This window comes from Eumetopias jubatus, unplaced genomic scaffold, assembly GCF_037043125.1.
Source record: "Eumetopias jubatus isolate StellerSeaLion01/CBP00866 unplaced genomic scaffold, mEumJub1_p1.0 scaffold_2, whole genome shotgun sequence".
NCBI classification, from domain to species: domain Eukaryota; kingdom Metazoa; phylum Chordata; class Mammalia; order Carnivora; family Otariidae; genus Eumetopias; species Eumetopias jubatus.
The window spans coordinates 109,396,816-109,408,974 of record NW_028274808.1 but is presented as its reverse complement, the minus strand read 5'-3'; the positions used below and the strand labels follow the sequence as shown (position 1 = coordinate 109,408,974).

Sequence of the window (12,159 nt, the reverse complement as noted above, 5' to 3'; positions counted from 1 at the left end):
TGCATCCCAGGGATAAATTCTGCTTGATCGTGGCGAGTTTTCTATTTAATATGCTGCTGAATTTGGTTTGCTGGTATTTTATTAAGAATTTTTGTATCTATATTCATCAGGGATAATGGCCTATAGTTTTCTAATAGTGTCTGTTTCTGATTTTGGTTTCATGATGACTCAGGCTTCTTACAACAAGTTTGGGAGTGTTCCCTCCTTTTTCATTTCTTTTTTTTCTTTTTTGAAGAGTTTGTTAAGAATTGGTGTTAATTCTTCAAGTCTTTTCCAAAATTCACTAGTGACACCATCTCATCCTGGGCTTTTCTTTCTTGGGAGATTTTTGATTACTGATTCAATCTCCTTACTAATAGTTGATCTAGTCAGATTTTGTATTTCTTCCTGATTTTGAAAATTGAGATGTAAGTTGATTCCTGATTCAACAAATTGATAAATTATATGTTTCTGAAGGTTTTTCCATTTCTTCTAGTTGTCCAGTTTGTTGGCATGTAGTTTAATTGTTCATAGCCTCTTATCTTTTGAATTTCATCAAATTCAGGCATCAGTTGTAATGTCTCCCTTTTCATTTATAATTTTGTTGGTGTGAGTCCTTTCTTGTTTTCTTTTCACTTTGTTAGTCTGTTCATGTCAATTTCATTTGTCTTTTCAAAGAAGCAATTCTTGGTTTGGTTAATTTTTTTTTCTACTTATTTCTGTTGTCTATTTCATTTTTTTTCTTTTTGCTCTAATATTTATTATTTCCTTTCTTCTGCGAACTTTAGCCTGTTTCTTCACTTTCTACTGCCTCTAGGCTTAAAGATAGGTTGTTTATTTGGAATCATTTTTGCTTCTCAATGTAGCTGAGTATTGCTATGAACTTCCTTCTTAGAACAGCTTTTGGTGCATATCAGAAATTCTGGTATGTTTTGTTTCCATTTTATTTATTTCAAACTTTATTTCCCCTTTAATCTCTTTTTAAATCTTTTGTTCAAGAAACTTGCCTAATTTCCATGTGTTCATAAATTTTTCTGTTTTTCTCTTGTTGATTTCTAGTTTCATGCCATTGTAGTCAGAGAAGATACTTGGTATTATTTCACTCATTTTGAATTTGCTAACACTTGTTTTGTGACCTAATATGTGGTCTATCCAAGAAAATGTTCTATGTGCACTTGAGAAGAATGTATATTCTGTTTTTTGGATAGAATGTTTTATATATATTTGTTAGGTCCATTTGGTCTATAGTGTTATTTAAGTCTCTGTTTTCTTATTGATTGTCTGGTTGATCTACCCATTTTTGAGAATGAGATATTAAAGAACCCAGTTATCATTGTAATACTCTTTATTTCTCCTTTTAGTTCTGTTAGTTTTTGTTTTATATATTTATGTTGCCCTAATGTTGGGCACATAAAAACTTATAATTGTTATTCTTCTTGATGCTTTGACCCCTTTATCATTATATAATGACCTTTTTTGTCTCTCTCTTTTCTTTTTCTTTTGGCCATTTTTAGTTTAAAGTCTATTTTGTCTGATATAGCTACCCCTGCCCTGCTGTTTTGTTTTGTTTGTTTGTTTTTGGTTACCACTTGCATGAAATGTTTTTTTCTATCCCTTCTCAATCTGCATGTGTCTTTAAGGGTAAAGTGAGTCTCTTGTAGACAGAATATTATTGGATCTTGTTTTTTATCCATTTGGCCATTCTTTGTCTTTTGATTAGAGAATTGAATCCATTTACATTTAAAGTAAATATATAAAGTAATTATTGATGGGAACTTGCAATTGCCATTTTCTTAATTGTTTTCTGGTTGTTTTGTACTTCCTTTGTTCCTTGTTTTTTACCCTGCTGTCTTTTTAGCATGTGTGTTTTGATGTTGTTGGTTTGCAACACTCTTAGGGGCTTCTGTGATGTAATCTAAAATTGTTCCCCATACATAGAGGACAGGGTGAAACCAAGAAAGAAGCAGACCACTTTAGGTTGATAGATGGAAGTTTTTTTTCTTTTTAAAGATTTTATTTACTTGACAGAGAAAGAAAGAGAGAAGCAGAGGGAGAGGGAGAAGCAGACTCCCTGCTTAGCAGGGAGCCTGATATTGGATTCGATCCCAGGACCCCAGAATTATGACCTAAGCTGAAAGCAGATGCTAAACTGACTGAACCACCCAGGCTCCCAGATAGATGGCAGGTTTAATAAGCAAAGGAAACTTACATTTGAGGCTTGTCTTGGGTGTCAGCAAGACAAATGGATCCCTGCACCTACCCACCAAATATTAAAAGTTTATAAAGAGGGCTTAACTTGGTTCAGTCATTATATTGGGAAGATGTTCACAACCCCATATCATTATCTTAAGACTTTGTCTTTGGAAGACTTTAGGAAGAGGAAAGGTAAATGGAACCCACATTTAAAGGACCAGGAAGGGGGTGAGGAGCATCCCAGTGCCTGTGTCCAGCTCACGGGTCAATCGGTGGTCATGTCTTTTTGGTGATAGTCACCAAAAGATGTCTTTGGGTATCAGCATTCATTGACTTTTTTATCATGTCTTCTTTGTGTAATTATTACAAGATTTTACCTTTGAGTACCATGAGGCTTATACAAAATACTGTAAACCTGTAACACCCTGTTTTAAACGGATAACAACTTAACTTCAATAGAATTCACCTAGTGATATTAAACTCCCTCAGCTTTTGTTTGTTCAGGAAAGAAAATCTGTATCCCTCCTTTATGTCTAAAGGAGTGCTTTGACGGGTATAGAATTGTTGGTTGACAGTTATTTTCTTTCAGTATTCTGGATATGACATCCCATTCTCTGCTGACCTGAAGAGTTTCTGTTGAGAAATCTGCCTATAGTGTTATGGGGGTTCCCTTGTATGTAACTTCTCTTTTCTCTTGCTTCTCTCAAAATTCTTTATCATTGACTTCTGTCAATTTATTTATTCTTTTAGGATTTTATTTTTTTAAGTAATCTCTACCCCCAACATGGGGCTTGAACTCATGACCCCCGAGATCAAGAGTCACATGCTGACTATCAGCTCTATCAGCTGAGCCAGCCGGGCACCCCTGACTTCTGTCAGTTTATAATATGTCTTGGTGTAGACCTCTTCAGGTTCAACCTATGTTAGGTTTTATTAGCCCCATGTGTCTGGATATCCATTTCTCTCCCCAGACTGGAAAGTTTTCAGCCACTATTGCTTTAAAAATGTTTGCCATCCCTTTCTCTTTCTCTTCTCCTTCTGGAATTATGCTATTAGTGTTTCTTTTCATTGTTCCTTGTCTCATAATTCTTATAGGCTTTCTTCACTCTTTTTTCTTTTTTTCTTTTTGTTCTTCTGAATGGATAATTTCCAATCATATCTTCCAGGTCACTAATTCTTTTTTCTGCATAGTCAGCCTACTTTTGAAACTATTGAATTCTTCAGTTATTGTATTTTTCAACTCTAGGATTTCTGGGTTGTTTTGGCTTGGTTTGGTTTTTTTTATGGTTATTTCCTTGTCAATCTCCTCATTTTATTCATGCATTATTTTCCTAATTTTGTTTAGTTGCCTGTGCTCCTATAGTTCACTAACCTTCCTTAAGAGGATTATTCTGAATTCTCTGTTGACATTTCACAGATCTCTATTTCTTTAGTGTCAGTTATTGGAGCTTTATTAATTTCATTTAGTGGTGTCTTATTTACCTGGTTTTTCATTATCCTTGATTCCTTATGTCAGTATCTACTCATTTGAGTAATTAAGCTCCCTTAAAGATTTTACAGGCTTGCTTTGGCAGAGAAAGTTTCTCACCACCCATTTCAGTTTGGATTTCTGGGTGTGTCTGCTGGTAATATCCTTGCACAGGTGGGGCCTGTCATTATGGTCTGTTTTTGGGTGAGGTTACCATTTGAGTTCTGAGGACAGGGATGGGTATTTTGCCACTGGCTGAGAAGAGTTGGATATGACCATTGGCCTGGTTTCCTATACAAGTGAAGCTGTATGGTGGGCTCCATGGTTTCCTGGATTCTCTAGTCAGGCTTACTAGATGGTCAGGACTGGATGCTATGTTCAGTAGTAGCTGGCTATGAATTAGCTTCCCTGCCCAAGCAGGGTAGCAGGCTAGGGCCCAGGGCCTGTAAAACTTGTTGTTTGGAAGCCTGAATGAAGCCTGAGTATGTACTGAATTATTTGGTTAGGAGAGGCCACAGGTTTTGCTCTGCAGTTGGGGGAAGACACGAACTGTGCTCTCCATTCAAGTTCCACTGTGCTTAGGGTTTTGAATGGGCTATGCAACTTCCCATGTTCTCTGGTTAGGTTTCCTGGTCAGACAAGCTAAAGACCTTATTCAGTAATAATCAGGGCTACAAATTAGATTCTCTGCTCTCATGCCATGGGAAAAGCAGCTCTAAAATTGTCAAAGCTCTTTGTTATCTTGAGCAGACCCATACCCCAGGTTCCCTGGCTGAACAGGGTCACTGGCTTTACTTTGCAAACTAGAGGCTCTGTCTGCTTTTCTTGGCTAAAGCACCACTGCCCCCACAACTTTCAGGTGTTTTTGACAGCATTTCTCTTCAGATGGGGCCAGAAGACACTCTCCACTGTAAGTAGGGCTATGTTTCAGCCCCTTTTTCTGGGCCGGAGGAGGAGGGGATTTTCCAGGCTATTCTCAATTTTCCAACCAAGCTGTTGTGAAGGGCCTTAGCGTTGTCATTAAATTAATCCCCCTACCCACGTGTAGCACAGAAGACTCCCCACTTGGTACTGACTTTGTTCTGAGGGCAGTCAGCTCTGTACACCTCTTGACTCAAGTGCCAGTTGGCTGCATGGCTCCCAGGAGTTGTTACCAGCCCTCTGGTCAGATGGGGCTGGAAGCACTCCATAGTGGGTGGGCCTGTGACTCAGCACCTTGCCTGGGCATGGGCAAGCTGGGATCTAGGGCTGGCAAAACTCATTTGAGAATCTGAGTCAGGCAGTTCTGTACTGTGCCCAGTTCCCTTGTCAGAATGTACCCCCAACATGGTTCTTCAGATGGGCAAGACTGCTGGTTGGGATTACTATTTGGGTACTACAGGTATAAACTCTGCTAAGATATACATGCTGCTTGGTGCTCTATTCTCCATCACAGTCAGATTCATGGAGACTGGGCCTCACATGTTCTTTTGGAATTCCTGAAGAATGTGTGAGTTTGCAGAGTAGGGTTTCCTACAAAGTGACCCACAATGCTGGGGGAGGCTTTATTCCCCCGGGTTCTCCTTTCCCACTGGAGGATTTAGAGGCTCAGGAGAGACCTCTCCACATGGTGCTGTGCTGTACTGGGCAAGGGGTGATGTGAGAGAAACATATAGTTATTTCTTTTACCCTTCTAGTGCAGTCTTTATTGGTCTCTACGATGCAGGGGATGCTTTAGCCTTATCTTTGTATTCCAGAATTCTCTCAGTGGTGTCTTGTTCTTGAATAGATTGTTTTTCTTGTGAGGGGGAGCAATGTATGGAATCACCTGTGTTGCCATTTTGATGACACTCTCCCATGTTTTGATATCACAGTTTATTTATTTTTATATTGTGTGTTTATAACAAACAATTGTAACTATAGTTATTTTTAATACTTTTGTTTTATACTTTGATACCTCCTCAACTTAGAGTTAACAGTGATTCACACATCACCATTGCAGTATTAAAATAATCTAAATTAGAGTATACATTTACCTTTACCAGTTAGTTTTCTACTCTCATAAGCTTCATATTATTAATTAACATCATTTTTCTTCAGCTTAAAGAACTTCCTTTAGGGTTTCTTGTAAGGCAGGTCTTGTGGTGATGAAATCCCTCAGCTTTTGTTTGCCTAAGAAAATTAACTCTTCTTCATTAGGGGAGGACAGCTTTGCCAGGTAAGATATTCTTAGATGGCATTTTTTTTTTTTTTCCTTTCAGCACTTTGAATATATTATCCCACTGTCTCCTGGCCTGCAAGTTTTCTGCTGAGAAATCAACTGGTAGCCTTTTGGGGTTCATTGTATGTGAAGAGTTTCTTTTCTCTTGATGCTTTCAAAATTCTCTTTGTCTTTGATTTTTGACTGTTTTATTATAATGTGTCCTGGTGAAGTCCTCTTTCGATTCAATTTGGGGAGCTATGAGCTTCATATACTTGCATGTATATATCTCTTCCTAGATGTAAGGTGTTTTCAGCCTTTTTTTCATTAATTATGCTTTCCAGCCCTTTCCCTTCTTCTTGGAGTCCCATAATGTGTTTTGTTGAATAGTGTCACATATATCTCATAGGTTTTCTTCATTCTTTTTCATTTTGTTCCTCTAAGTGGGTGATTTCAAATTAATTGTCTTTAAATTCTTAGATTTTTTTTAAAAGATTTTATTTATTTGAGAGAGAGAGAGAATGAGAGATAGAGAGCACGAGAGGGAAGAGAGTCAGAGGGAGAAGCAGACTCCCCGCTGAGCAGGGAGCCCAATGTGGGACTCGATCCTGGGACTCCAGGATCATGACCCGAGCCGAAGGCAGTTGCTCAACCAACTGAGCCACCCAGGCGCCCCAAATTCTTAGATTTTTTTCCCTCTGTTTGATCAAGTCTTCCGTTGACACTCCCCATTACACTTTTCACTGCATTCATTCTACTCCTCAGCTCCAGAATTTGTTTGGTTCTTTTCTTAAAAAAAAAAAAAATAATAATAATAATTTCTATTTTTTTGTTGAACTTCTTGTTTTGTTCATGTGACCTTTTCCTAATTTCATTTCTTTGTGTGTGTTTATCTGCACTATCTATAGCTTGCTAAGCTTCCTTTAAAACAATTATTTTGAATTCTTTATCCAGCCATCCGTAGGTATTCCTTTCTTTAGAGATGGTTATTGGAAAATGATTCTGTTCCTTTGGTGGTGTCATTTTGCCTTGGTCTTTGCATTGATATCTGCACATTTGATTGAGCAGTCACCTCTTCCAAACCATGGACTGGTTTTGGTAGGGAAAGAGTTTCACCCACCAGTGAGTGTGAGGTCACTGGCTGGGTGGGGGTTCAATGGTTCCAACTCTGGGTAGGGAATGGCACCATGGTTTCCATGCAGCTACCTCAGTGAGACCAGGAGTCTGGGATGCTGGTTCTCTTGCTGTAGAGTTCTTGCTCTGGTGTCCTAGGCATAGGTACTTGTGGAGTGGCTGCTGAGTCAGTATCTGAAGCATGAGTATATGTAGAGTAGCTGCTGTTTGGGAACTGGGCACAGTGTTTACAGTGGGGAGGGGTGGCAGAGGTCCTGGGGTGGCATAGCAGTGGCTCCTTCTTGGGGGAAGGGGGATACACAGAAATGTCTCTCTCTCCAGGGGTCTGCTGCCATGGTAGCTATTGGTTACCTCAGTGGCAAAAGCTGCTTATGTATTCCATGGAGCAGGCTACTGGGGTCCATGCTAATGAACACTATGGGGCCTTCTACTGTAAAAGCTGTGGGGAGTCTGCAAATGTCAGCTGCTATAAGGGTCAAAGTGGACCATGGTGACACCTGAAAAATGGCTGATACTGGTATTCTCCACCCTTTTTGTTCCCAACCATTTCCTGATATCTCAGTTATGTTGATCTCCCCAGAGATACTTTGCATTCAGTTATTTTGTCTTTTGTTTGTTTGTTTGTTTGTTTTGGGTTTTGGGTTTTTTGTTTGTTTTGCATTGCTGTATTGCTGCAGGTCCTCATTGGACTATTGAGCTCTCCCTAGGCTATTTTCATTCATTGTTAGTTCTATAATTATTGGGTTTTGTTGGGGAACAAAGACTTGTATCTTACTCCACCATCTTGCTGACTTCACTCAAGGAAGGCCACTTCTGTTCCTAGTTTGCTGAGTTATTACCATGAGTGGGTGTTGAATTTTGTCATATGTTGGGGTTTTTTTTCTGCAACTGATATGATCACAGGATTATTCTATTTCTTTACCTATTGATGTGATGGATTAGATTAATTGATTTTCACATATTGAACCAGACTTGCATATTTGAAATAAATTCCTCTTGGTCATGGTATATGATTCTTTTTAAACACGGTTGTATTCAATTTTTTTTTTTGAGGATTTTTACATCCAAATTTATGAGGGGTATTGGTCTATAGTTTTTCCTTCTTACAATGTCTTTATCTTGTTTTGATAATTATGGTTATACTAGCCTCATAGGATATGTTAGAATATGTGTACTCTGCTTGTATTTGCAGAAAGAAATTGTGAAGATTTTGTATTTTTTTCTTCCTTTAATATTTGATAGAATTCACCAGTGAAACCATCTGGGCCTGGTGCTTTCTTTTGTGGGGGAGGTTTATAATTATTGATTTAATTACTTTAGTAAATATAGGCCTATTCAAATGACCTGGTGTGAGTTTTGATAGTTTATGCCTTTCAAAGGATTGATCCATTTAGTTTATCAAATTTGTGAGCATGGAGCTTTTTATAGTTTTCCTTTATTATTTTTTTGATGTCCAAAGAATCAGTATTAATGACCCTGCCTTCATTTATGATATTGATAATTTGTATCTTTTTTCTTTACTTGGTGATAATAACTTCTAAATCTCTGAATTTTTAAAAATTGCTTCCATCCAAAAAATCATTAGTTATTCACCTTATCATCAAAATTTCTCTTATTTTTAAAATAAACTTCTTCAGGGCATATATTGGAATGACTCCCTCCTGATGAGATGCACAATTCTTCAGATACCACTTTGCTCCAGGGCAAGGAGCATCCACCAGAGATGGATTCTAAACTCACATTTTAAAATCTACAACAGGCTTAAAATTCCACCTAACTGAAGAAGCATCACAGATAAATAACCTCAAGGCCTTTAGTAAAGTTGTTAGAGCACATTATTTTGAGACTATGCTTCATGAGGTCATTTGTTTGCAGTCCTACTTCTTGGCATATTAAATCATAGCGTAAGAAATGTTACCATGTCATGTCTGAAAAAGTTTGCAAATATCTATAAAAAATTACTGGTCTACAATTTTGTACAAATTCAACAATATTCTATATAAATTTTACTGTTACTCCATTCTCAGTCTCCTTGTCAAGTTCATCATACCCACATGCAAAGAAAACAATATTTTTCAGGAGACAACACTGTACCACTGCCTCGTTCTCCTTAGATTTCTCTCTATGTTAGTAATTATTTTACTAACGGGAAGTGGTCATCACCCAGAAGAAGAGAAATAGATTAAAACTTATTTAGTTTGATTTGGATTAATTAGGAGATATGATTTAAACTCTCAAACTACATAGAGGGTAAGTTGTATAAAATGTAAAATCATCATAGGACAGTGCCACTAAATCAACACAGATGTTTTGATTCATTTCTAAGACACAAGTAATATAGTCATTAAATAAGTCTGGAATCAGAAAGAAACTGAATCATAGTTCTACTGTCACTTACTGTAGTCTTAGACTGTAAGAGTTAATTCTCTCTAAACCTCAATTTTATTTTAAATAGAATGGGAGAGATAATTTTGGTTGATATAGAAATAATAGATGCAAAGCATTTTAGAAAAGTGCCTGGTGTAAGTGCCTATAAATATTAATGATGATAATGATGTCAATGATAATGATAATGATGATCAGTTGAATAATTCAGAGAGGAACAGGAAGTATATTTGCCTAGCTTACTTCAGGGTGACCCTTTTAAAAAACATTTGTATTGAGATCTAATTAACATATTATAAAAGTCACTGGTTTAAATTGTATTGGTTTTAAGATACCAATTTAAAGTGTATTAGTGGTTTTAGTGTATTTACAGAGTTGTGCATTATCACCATCTAAGTTGAGAATATTTTCATCATCCCCAAAAGACACCCCATATCCATTAGCAGTCATTTCCCATTCCAGCTCCATCCCAAGTCCTAAGTAACTGCTAATCTTTCTGTCTGTATAGAGTTACCTATCGTAGACATTTATATAAAAGACATTCTACCATATGTGGTCTCTTATAACTGGATTTTTTTCACTCAACATTGTTTTTAAGATTCATCCAAGCTGTGGCATCTATCAGCACTTTGTTTCTTTTATCACCAAACACTATTCCATTGGATGGATGCACATTGTATTCATTCACTCATTAGTTGATAGATATTTGGGTTTTTCCACTTTCTGGTTATTATAAATAATCTGCTCTAAACATTCATATATTGTAAGTTTTTGTGTGGACATACAAGTGGTGATTTTTTTTTAAGATTTATTTATTTTAGACAGAGAACATGTGAGCTGGGAGGAGGGGCAGAGGGAGAGAATCTCAAGCAGACTCCCTACTGAGCACAGAGCCTGACTCAGGACTCAAGCTCACAACCCTGAGATCATGACCTGAGCTGAAATCAAGAGTTGGATGCTTAACCTACCAAGTTACCCAGAAGTGGTGATTTTTAAGAAGAAATTTAAAAATTTCCTTTGGTAAATATGAAGAAGCATTGCCCAGACCCCCTCCAAAGAAAGTCATGCTGCTCATTTTATGGTGTGTGTGAATGTCAGACAACCTGAATTGTCAGCTCCTTCACAGTCTGCCTCAGCTGCAGAGAATCACCTCACTCAAGTTCATGCCCTTCCTGAGGCAGCCCACATAGAGTAACTGATTGGAAAAGGAATATAAAGGCCAGCCATTTCAATTTGATGTGGGATACTCTGATGGTCCCACTTACCCAAGAGTTTCCATTGTGTTTGGCCAAGGTTTGTTGGCCCTCCATTGCAGTTTGACTTCTTCCTATGTCCAGTCTTGCTCCCTCCCCTTTTCTTCAAAGATCTTGATCCTTTTTTTATTATCATTATGTTAATCACCATACATTACATCATTAGTTTTTATGTAGTGTTCCATGATTCATTGTTTGTGTATAACACCCAGAGTTCCATGCAGAACGTGCCCTCTTTAATACCCATCACCAGGCTAACCCATCCCCCCAAACCCCTCTCCTCTAGAACCCTCAGTTTGTTTTTCAGAGTCCATAGTCTCTCATGGTTTGTCTCCCCCTCCGATTTCCCCCCCTTCGTTCTTCCCCTCCAAAGATCTTGATCCTTAATAAATATCTTGTGCCATTAACTCCATCTCATCATTACCTTCCTGGTAATTCAATCTGGGACATTTTTTTTTTTTTTTTTAGGTTTTATGGTTTTATTAACACAAATATGATGTGCACAACAAGCTGTCTATTCATTTTCTTCGCTGCGCAGCCTGGCGTTGGGATTGGTGACTTGGATTGCCAGCTGGGCTGCTCTTTCCACAATAGCTTTGCGGTTCTTGGAGGAGACAATGTGAGCAATCTCTGCACAGTAAGATTTGTTGCACATCAGCAGCACTTCAAGCTCCTTAACGTTGTGGACTAGGAACTTCTGGAAGCCACTGGGCAACATGTGCTTTGTTTTCTTGTTGCTCCCGTAACCAATGTTGGGCATCAAGATCTGGCCCTTGAATCTTCTACGCACCCTATTGTCAATGCCTCTGGGTTTCCGCCAGTTGCGCTTAATTTTGACATAGCGGTCTGACTGGTGCCAGATGAACTTCTTGGTCCTCTTTTTAATGATCTTGGGCTTCACCAGAGGTCTGAGGGCAGCCAGGATGCCCAGTAACAGATGGCGGCCACCTCCACAGGCAGCGCCGAGAAAGAGAGCCAATCTGGGACATTTCTGAATTGAAATGATGTTGGAAAGAATTAATGATAATGATAAATTGATGATGATAATCATGAGTCCTTCCTATCTCTAATAATTGATTCTAGGATTGCTTTGCAATCATAAGACCAAGATATCCAGAATGGTGGCATTTTATGACCCTTGGTAAAAAGTAGATACGAGAGATTTCAGAGAAAGAGGTTCCCACATATCTAATGGCAGGGGGACCAAAAGCCCAAAACAAACAAATGAGGAAAAACATAAACTCTGGAAAGTTCAAAGGCTAAATCTGTGAATGGATTGACTTTTATTCAAACATTTGCTATCCTAGGGAACAATCCTTGACAAAGTAAAAATTCAATAGTACTTGACTCCTCAAACCTTCTAATCATTGTTCTGTTGATCCAGACTACCCTAACTAGATGTTTACCAAAAGGAAAAAAATATAAAGATGATCTTATCTCAGATTCTCTGTACTGCTTCACTTAGGGCTTACAGTTCATTTTATGAAGAAGCAAAATTAAAATTTTAGATAATTATTAATCTGACACTTGAATGTATCTTATGGATGAAAAGGGATTTCTTTCCTTGA

General features: G+C 37.9%; 1 pseudogene; it reads right to left on the bottom strand.

Annotated features, from left to right (window-relative positions):
* Positions 1-11,047: 11,047 nt before the first annotated feature.
* LOC114222675 (large ribosomal subunit protein eL32 pseudogene) lies at positions 11,048-11,642 on the bottom strand (annotated as a pseudogene).
* Between the last annotated feature and the right edge of the window lie 517 nt (positions 11,643-12,159).